Here is a 10313-nt window from a genome sequence, read left to right as displayed (position 1 = left end):
GATATCAAATATTTTTTTTAAACGCAAAAGGCATTCTTAGTTAAAAATTATCAAATCTGTGTTGGCAGAATAACTCAATATGAACCTAGTGGTCTGTATATCTTGCCCATTATTTTCTTCTTTATTTCCAGGTGTTTCCCTGTATCACTGTGAACGTGCCCATGCAGTCAAGCCCTGAACACTTTAACCTACCTGAAAAAATGTCTCAACAAAAAGCTGCAGAAGTGAGGACTTGCATCATTTGCAAGGAGGGAGACTCTGTCAAGACGAAACTTGTTGATAAACATGATATATCACTTGTGAAAGATCTAAAAGAAAAGGTGGTGGAGCGGGCTAATCTAGGTGATGTGAACCTCAAATCACTGGCAGATCATTTCATTAGCCTGTCTGAGTCAGATTTACATAATGTCTGTTATCACAGCGAGTGTCGCAAACCTCTTGCAAACAAGGTCAACTTAGAGATGTGTAGAAAACGTGCTCTTCCCCAAACACCAACTCTTTCTGATGCATCCTCTATCTCTGATGTATTGCCAGTGATTCCAAAACGTGGAAGGCCATCAAAGACAGATAAATCTGAGGCAGCAAGGCATCTTATAAGGCAGAAAGGTGCTAAAGTGCTTCCGAAGGAAAATAAATGTATATTCTATACATGTTATTTTTGTCCAAAAACATTACAAGGGCTACAGAGAGTAGTATCAGATCCTATGGGTCAAAGGTTTATAGAAATCAAAGGGGCTACTGATGATGACTTAGTCAGATTGAGTCGAGCTGAACTGTCAGATCCTGGAGATGCAGCAGCAATAGAGAAATACTATCATCGAGACTGTCTTAGGTTTGCAGACAGACGTTGCAAGGAACTTGGAGATAGCGATGCATATAGACATGTGAGAAATGTGTGTGATGCTGAATTTGCTGTGTATGTGAGAGATTCCCTCAGTGTAGATGGCTGTGTCTTTAGCATGACTGAGTTAAATGACTTTTATCTTGATCTGTTGAAGGAGAAGAAAATTCATGAGCAGAGAAGTGACAATCACAAGAAGTACTTGAAGGAGTTGATTGAACAGCATGTGCCAGATGTTGAATTTGTTGAGCCTTAAAATCGTAGGCAGAGTCACAGAGTTATGAGGAAGAAGTCAGTGGGCCAAGCTGTTGAGTTTGCAACTGCAGACACAGATGCATGGATTCTAATAGATCTATCTTGTGCCCTGAGGAAAGAGGTTCTCAGTGCAAGAAATTGGAAATTCACAGGTGACTTCAATGACTTTAAACCCCCCCCCCCCTATGCTAGAGTTCATAATAACGCATATCATGTATGGCTCTGAAGCTAGAATAATCTCAGGACAGCGTGAAGCAGAGGTGAAGAAGAATGTTGATGTTGTATGCCAGCTGATTGTGCAGATTGTCATGACCACGAATGTCAAAATGTCAGGCATGACGATATTGAGGATGAAGATGTATAATGTACAGGTTTCTGGTTTTATAAATTTACAGGTTTATAGTTTTGGTCATGAGATCAATAATGTAATGCATTATAGTATGCAATTGCTCTGGATTTTTTTGCCAAAATTAAGGTTTTATACTTGCACATTATATCACGAGATGTGCCATATTTTGTTTTCAGCATATTTTTACCTACCCAAATGACCTTGACCATGACCTTTTTAACCTGATCATGACCTTCAAAAAAAAAAGAATGTAATCATTGAATTCCTCACCCACAAAACCCATATAAAGTGGTATTACCCAATACAGTTCAATTATTTTGGCCGATTGAACTTTTGAGGCCATTTATGACCCTGTGGTGACCTTGGACCTATGATCTTCACCTCAGATCACCTCATAACCATCATAATTGAACTCAGAGCCCCCATAAACCCTATGACACCAAGATTATGAAGCTAGCATATCTAGGAGCGAAGATATAGGCAGAGCAATATTTGGGGGGGTCACCCCTCTAAAGGGCCCCCCAAAATACCCTAAAAGTTCACGAAAAAATTCAACCCCGAATTTTTCTGTTAATTTATCCCCTATAGTTGACAAAACTGCAAAAAAAAAAATCAATTTTGGCACAAAAAATCCTACAAAAGTCATTTTTAGCTCGCCTGTTTGAAGAACAGAGAGCTATAGCTATACCCCCGGCGTGAGCGTCAGTGTGAGCGTGAAAATGTTAAAGTTTTTGGTGCAAGTTATTTCCTTTCTAATGTTTTTATCTACCACACCATGTTTTTTACTGATTACAATATACAAATATATATATATATATATATATATATATATATATATATATATATATATATATATATATATTGCTTTAAAATTATTTGGATCAGACTTCACTGCAATGCTTTATAAAAAATATTATTAGACTAGTCTTTTAAAAACGATAAATGTATAAACAGGCGAGAATTGGGTGGCTTTGACACCAACTCTCTGGTTGTTACATATTATAGTGCACTATGGTCCCACTCTGATGCTTGTTTATATCAATGATCTTCCTGATAATGTTCTGTCTCAGCTAGCCACGCATGCTGATGACTCCTCACTTTACTGTACATCTTCTGTTTCACTCAACACTACTCGTAATGAGGTTGGAGTTTCACTAGACAATGATTTAAAGAATGTGTTGAAGTGGGGACATGACTTGCTGGTAACCTTCAATGCAAAGAAAACTAAATTGTTGTCCGTATCTTGCTGTAGAAACAGGACTTTTGCTTCTGTGCATATAGGGTCTTCAAGCTTAACAGAATCATCTGAGCTTCAGCTTCGTGGTCTGGACATCTCTTCCTACCTCCATTGGAATAAGTACATTTCTAGTATTGCTAAGAGAGCTTCCAAGCTAGTTGGTTGTCTTGATCGAGTGCAGAGGTATTTACCTTCTGATGCTGTTTTGTACCTGTATAAGACAACTAACTATACATCCTCTCCTGAAGTATTGTTGCCACCTTTGAGCTGGAGCACCAGCCTGCCACTTATCGTTACTCATTAGGCTCCAGAAACGCATAGTGAACCTGGTTGGTATGGAGGTGGGTTCAACTCTTCAACAGCTCTCTCACCGGCAATTTCCATGGCAAATGTTCTGCTGGACTTTCCAATTTGGCTCCTCCTGTCCGAGTTTGGACACAAGACTCGGTTTGCCATCTCTGCACGTCCATTCATGATAGCTGATCCAAAGTGCAGAAAGAAACGCTATGCAGATAGTTTTATCATTTGTGCTGACTCGGTTTGGAATTCACAATCTGGAATATGCTTCCCATTATCCTATGATCTACCCAGCTTCAAGAGGAATGTCAATTCCTACATCTTATATTTTTGAGGTTACATCACATTTCACCTGACTTCTGCTACTTCCTGTGTCTTTGATGTTTTCTTGTTATTCTTCTCTTTCTTTTATTTTGTTTTGCTTTAACCTTGCCTTTATCTAACTTTCCTTTTACTAGAGTGGCCTTATGCCTTGTGTGGAGTGATTGACACAAATAAAAATATTAAAAAATAAGACTGGGCCCAGAGCAATGCCTGAGGGCACTCCAGGCTTGATAGGGAGAGGAGATGAAAGGATTCTATTGAGAGACACATGTTGGCTTCGAGAGTAGAGGAAGATGGTAAGCTATGTGTGGGGAGTTGGCCTTAGATGCCATAGCCAGAGAGTTGGGAGAATAAGGCGGGATGCCAGTGTATCAAAAGCACGAGATACAGTATGTCCAGAGAGACGGCCCTGGTCTCATGTCTGACATTGAGGGCCTCCATCCATTGTTGGGTGAGTCGAAGCACCATGTCCAAGGTGGAGTGACCTGGTCTGAAATCAAATTGGTGACCTGAGATGAAGTTGTTGGAGAAAAGGAAGGATTTTATATCAACTGCGATGATGGATTTTTTTTGCACCTTTTACGTGATGCAGTGATGTTGGCTGATTTCCAAGAAGTTGGAAGATGACCAAGCGCAAATGCTAATGACAGGGTGAAAAGGGCAGAGAAAGGATGTGCAAGACCAGCAGGGCATCTTTTTAGAACACCTGAGCTGATGCCATCTGGTCGAGTTGCAGAGTCAGAGTTGAGGCTTGAAAGAACCTTCTCCATCTTCTCACGTGCAAACAACACCGCGTCCAGGAGCAGTTGGGTATGACGGGAAGGGTGGGTACTGAGAGTGAGTGGTTGGGGACACAAGATTTGGAGGCAAACACAGAATTGAGGCATTCAGCCCTCTCGCTAGTGGAGTAGGCTGTGGTGGCATTTGAAGAGAGGAAAGGGATGGAAGGGGAGCATACTCCAGAGACAGACTTAACTAGGTGCCACCAGGTTTTCAAAGAGAGAGACAAGTTTGAAAGTTATTTCTTGAGGTTGAAGAGACTGGGTTTTCTGGCTCTCTTAAGATTGGAAACACACTTGCTGCGGACTTTTTAGAAAGCACTGAGATTGCCTTTGTTCGGATTTGCCTTCCATGAAGGGAAGGCAAGTTGTTTCAGAACAACTGCCTCACCACAAGATTCAGTGTACCATGGGTATGAGGAAGGGGGGATAATTGAAGATGAGATGGGATGGATCTGTGCATAATAAATAGCAGGTTTCTGTGGAAGAATTCCCAAGCCAAGTTAACATCAGGAGCAGGAGATATGGGAAACCAGTCCTGAAGAGCGATGGCTGCTTGCGGTCCCTGCCAATCTGCTTGAGTGAAATGCCACCTTTACCCTCTCCTCCCCTCCCCCCACGTTGAGGCACCTCCCTGAGAATAGCCAGCAGGATGTTGTCTTTCACAAGCACATGATCAGAATAAGCAATTATAGTGGAGGAAGAGCAGGAGACATGAGCGGGGAAGTTAATCATCACCAAGTCTCGAAGGGAGGATTTGCCATTCGGGGAAATCTGGGTTGGAAAGTTTACAGATTGAGCCAGTCCCACGGAGTCACAGAAGTCATTTGTTAAAGTGGCATGGCTGATGAGAGAGGTACCCACACGCAGCCAACTGGAACGATGGCAATTGATGTCACCGCATATGGGGAAGAGAGAGTGTGGATGAATGGTTAAAAGTTTGTCCATGTTGAGAGAGAGAGAGAGAGAGAGAGAGAGAGAGAGAGAGAGAGAGAGAGAGAGAGAGAGAGAGAGAGAGAGAGAGAGAGAGAGAGACAGGGAGAGACAGAGGATGGAGTCAACACTGTTAGGAGGGCAGACGTACAAGAGGTGGGAGTGTGGGAGAAGTCACAGCCAGAGGTGCTCCTGGGGGTTGGGAGGTATAAGATCAGTACAAGGACAGTGAGAAATTGAGTTATTGATGCAAAGTCTGACTCTGCTGCCGGGGCATGGTTCAAGCCTATCGTATTGGAGGACATAATAACCGAGGAGAGACACTAATGAGCCAGGAACGTCCTGTGGGAAGAAGTATTCTGTTAAACAAATGCTGTCTGGTTTATCGGCAATTACCTGTATTAAGAGATGTCAGGTTAGAGTGGAACTCTCAGATGTTGGAGGTCCACACAGTTAGAGATAGGGAGGGATGAGGTGTTTGGGAAGATGCTGGATTGGTTGGGGGGGGGGGTGGTAGGAAACCTGCAGGGGTAAGGTAAGGCTGGGGGGAGTGTGTGAGGGGAAATGTTTGAGTCTGTGGGGTGCAGTGGAAGCTTGGAGTGTGTGGCGTGTGGGCGAAGTATTGTGTGTAGGGTGTGGGGTGGGGGTGGATGATTTTTCTGATTCCAAATTCCCAACTTTGACAAATGGAGATAAATATAATGGGATGGGAGATGGAACAACTTGTTGAATGCATGGAGAAACTCGGCATCTATGAGAGGGGGTGGGGTGGGTTGTTTGGGTGTGGGGGAGGTTGGTGAACCAGGCAATGAGCACATAAACTGCTCAGAAAAATTATCCTAGTGAAGAGAAAGAAGAAGACATATCATGGTGGAGAAGAATAATGTTTAGTATTTATGAAGGAGATACAAGGGTTGAAATTCATTTTTAAAATGCGGTTGTTTTTTTTTTAAGGAAGAAGCGTTTACATTTAATGTCGATTCAGTTTGGACAAAAGAAGGGAGGGGTGAGTAGAAGCAGAAGCAGAAGGAAATTTAAGTAGAAATGAGAAACGAAATGGAGTGAAAATATAAAGTTTTTTTTTTGTTTGTTTTTATTTTTTGAAGCAAGGCGAGGAAATCGAAGCAAGATACCCGGCAATATACCCAGAATAAAAGCAAGACAGCAAGACACACTTTATATCCGAGGGAAGGCCGTATCGGCCTTGAACAATATGAAATGAACGAAATAAATAGCACAAAACAGCAAACAAATTAACATGAAATACTGCACGAGATACAACAGAAACACCTGGAGTCCGAGACGAAGCCACAACTTTAAAAACATGACAAATACGCTTCGGAAAACAACCACCTGAGGCATAAACGAGGAGCTCAGATTTTCATCCCACATGCAAAAAACCTCAACTGGAAGTCCAAATAATTTTTTTAAATAATAATATTTTTCCCCAGTTTTATACTTATTTTATGCAGAAAGAAAACTAGCCTTAGGAAATATTCTTTTATCCGTTAAAGGCAAACTTGAACAATTCACAACTTTGTTTCCACTGGTAAGACATTTCTATCATCCACCTCAATAATGCATGGTTCTTTTTGTGAATAAACTTGCGTCAGAGAGGAATTGATTGATTAAAGAACAAAGAACATTTCAAATTCAAGCTTTGTGCTATGTTGCACATTTTGAAAGGCGTCAAAAGTAATGAGCCTCCTATGTTTAGGAAACATTTAGTCTTTCCACAGAACAACCCAGTAGTTTTGGCGTTCATCAATCTTTATTGTTTTGCCTTTCTTAGAGCTTCACGAACCCACAGGCATTCAGCGGGAGGTCGAGTCCCAACCACATAGCAGTGGCACAATTCTGTCCATGCTGAAGACGCAGCTTCATCGCGGCTCGCACCAACCTTCAAAGTGGCTGACATCAAAATGAAATTTATATGGAATAGAGAAAGTGTGAGCTCGTAGGATCGCCTACAGGTATGCATACTCGTCTCTAAACCGCCTCGCCTGGGTTCGAATCTCGACCCGGTTATAAACAGTCATCTTGGCGTTTCACAGGCAGGGTGGGGGAGGCATCAAAGGGTGTGTCGTCCATTGGATGGACGTTAAACTTGGCGTCGAGTCTGCCAACATTATGTGGTAGACTTTAAAGATCCCATAGTGTCTTTCATGATGAGTAAGCAAGGATTCACTGGCACCATGAAGAAATTACAAATTCCTGCTCAAGCTGCAGGGAAGGCAATGGCAAACCACCCAGCATAACCCTTTCCATGAAACAGCTTTCGCAGTCCCAAAGATCTGCATGTAATATGGTACACACCATCAGACGAAGTGTGCACTGAAAACGTTGGAAAATCGACAACAAACACCAAATATAGTTGCATAGAGCTACTATACACGTTTCTGGCATTCCCTCGCTTCATATTCCTCGCATTTTCCCACTCCAGGATATTTCTGTATTCTCAGTAGGAGAGAGTGAGAGACAGTGTGCCTCCTTCCTTGGGCAGTCCAATGTAATTGACTACTTTGACATGCGATGTTATGAGATGGACTGTAATGTTGAATTGGGAGGCAGAGTAAGCGTTGTCGGAGAATTATCTTTTCCAGCCTGATCTACATGACCTTGACTTTTCTTGTTGAAAATAAACGATTCGCTGTGAAATTCCAGCCTCGGTTAAGAATCAAGAATATGATGGCTAATACTCATCTTTCTATTTGGCACAAGTCGATGGGGTCATTCCTGACGCAAAACAATCAAGGAGTGTTGCCAGAAAGGCAACGCAATGGGAGCACCTGCCGGTAAAAGGAAAAAGGGTCGGCGGTTGAGCTTTTGCAAAATTGGCCTGCAATTTGTCATTGCTTGGCCACCTGCCTCCCACATAACACAAAATTTTTCGACCTGTGCAAGGACAGAGGTCCACTGACTTGCCAAGGCTTTAGAAAATGAAGAATCTGGAAAACGGAGTTGCAAAGCTCAGACAGTAGGGGAACATGCATTGCATTGTCCTGTGCAAAATTCCACTCTTCTGGCAGATTTTCGTTTCGTTCAAGTATTTGCAGGATGCACGCGGTCCACCAGCAACCCCCCCTCCTCGTGAAACTGCTGAAATCCAGAACCACTGCTCACCTCCACTCAATTATTCCTATCTTTTCTCACCTGTGGAACCGCCTTACACACACTCTTTGATCTCATTCTTCCCTCCGGGTCTTCAAGACAGCCGTTCACCACTTTCTCAGGTCATCTCCCACCAAAGGCATGATCTTTTCAACACCGGCAAAGCCACTCTCACCCCTCCCCAAATTTTACTACGCATCTGTTTTGTCCACAACTTGCGTTCTCTTCTACCCCTCATCGTAACCTGCATCCCTTGTTTGTCCGTCTCTGTGTACTTTCTCTCTCCACCCTGCTGTTGGCGTTTCCCCTTTCTTCTGCTGTTCCCTTTATTATGCTGTGTCCTGTCCTGTTCTGTGTCCTAGCTCTTCCATGAGCATAGATCATGTTAAAAAAAAATTGGTTCATATAACAATAAAGCCTCATTTCGAATTCACTAATTCGTAGTAAATGACTGTTTTTGCGTCAGTGTAAGATTTTTAGTGGAGAGTTCACATGGATTTACTATCAAGACAAAATTTATGATCCTTTCGGGATGTGCAGACAGATTTAGATGTGCTAAAATGCATCTATTATAGGACAGGTATACTTCTTCTTTCATATGCAGCACGTTGTTGTGAGTAGCATCATTTACCGTGGGTGTGGCTGTGCAGCTGATGCAACACCCCTTGTTGGTTCGAGAAAGAATTTGTAATTTCTCCATGATGCCAGCGATAACTCGTCTCCGCTTCACGAAGGACACCATGGAATCTTCAACATCCACCAACTAATGCTAGCAGATGGCAGCCCAGTTTAATGTCCATCTGACGGACGGCCCACACATTGATGAATCACCCTTCCTGTGAAACACCAGGATGACAGTTTATTAGCTGAGTCGGGATTCAGTCCCAGGTGAGACAGCTTCGAAGTGAGTGTGCATACCTCTCGGGCATCCTGCCAGCCTCGACAAGTATACTGTTAAAAATGTTGTGATCGTGCTGTTACTTCAAAACTTATCTTGTTATCCAGTTTCGTCAAATCATGGCAGACTTCTGGTGACATTCATGGTAAGATTTGTCCAAACATCAATGTCCTGCACTGCTTCCCAAAGCTCTGGACAAGAGAGCTTGGTTTGCACCCTTTACTGCATCCATCCAACATCGACAAGGTCCGCCTCTTCTCTTCTTCTCTCACTCATACCCAGCATGGTTGATTTCTCCACACCTTCGTTTTCTGCACTCATGATGTGTCCAAAGTATGAGTTTGTTTTCAGCATCAGCACTTCACATGTACATGGATGTCTAATTCCTTCAGGCACCGATTTGTTTCTCCTTCTTGTTTATGGAATATTTAACATTTGTCTCCAAAACCACATTTCAATCTTTTTGCTTCATTCTTGAGGTCATTTTCTTGATTTCTGCATCGTTAGTCCAAAATCACTGGGATTAATACCTCAATAAGTAATGCCTTCTTCTCTTTTTTGTACCTAATGCGACCAGATATCATACTTAGGACCGAAGTATGATATCTGCTCGCAATGCTTTGTTTTCCATGTTCACGCACGATGGGATCATTACGTCATATGTGAGTGGTACTTCAATGTTTTCAGTGGTTGCTTTTGGTTCATTTTCCCACAAATTTTCTGGAAATTGAATGCCAAAGTTTTTGCAGATGTGCCAGCAGAATACTTTACAAACTCTGTTGTATCGTTGTGTATACATCTGTTCTGACATTTTATTTTCTCTTTTCGTGTTTGGTCATTAAGTGTCACATATCATTCTCTTTGCTGACCCCACCTCCACCCCTATGCCTGGTGTTGGCTTAATGGTCAGGGCAGCTGTTTTGGACCCAAGGGTTCTGAGTTCAAATCCTTCTGAGTTGTTAAATTAATACCAGGTGGGGTTAACTCGGCCTGTCATCCTTCCGAGGTCAGCAAAATGAGTGCCAGCATGCTGGTATACTGTGTGTGTCAGAGTGGCGACCCATCCAAGATTGTGCCCAATAGCCAAGGAGAGGGCTTAGGCCGAAGTCACATTTGCCACGGCGGCCGTGGGATCTCCAAAATCTACGGCCACCAGCAGTATTTCCACGGTCACACAATGTAGCAGTCACATATGTTTTTCTTTTTCGGGGAGCCGCACGGGGTATTTAGCAATTGTGGAGACCGAAAATGTGGGGTTGCCGTATGGTCTTTGATTTGATGTCGCACGG

The 10313-nt window shown here is 42.7% G+C and overlaps 1 pseudogene; it reads left to right on the top strand.

Moving 5' to 3' along the window:
- Positions 1-200: 200 nt before the first annotated feature.
- Positions 201-10313, top strand: part of LOC147027095 (uncharacterized) — a 31264-nt pseudogene continuing 21151 nt past the window's right edge.

This window comes from Eptatretus burgeri, chromosome 5 (assembly GCF_056783735.1).
Source record: "Eptatretus burgeri isolate ZD-2024b chromosome 5, Ebu_testis_v1, whole genome shotgun sequence".
NCBI lineage: Eukaryota > Metazoa > Chordata > Myxini > Myxiniformes > Myxinidae > Eptatretus > Eptatretus burgeri.
This window is presented reverse-complemented; position numbering and strand designations above follow the sequence as displayed.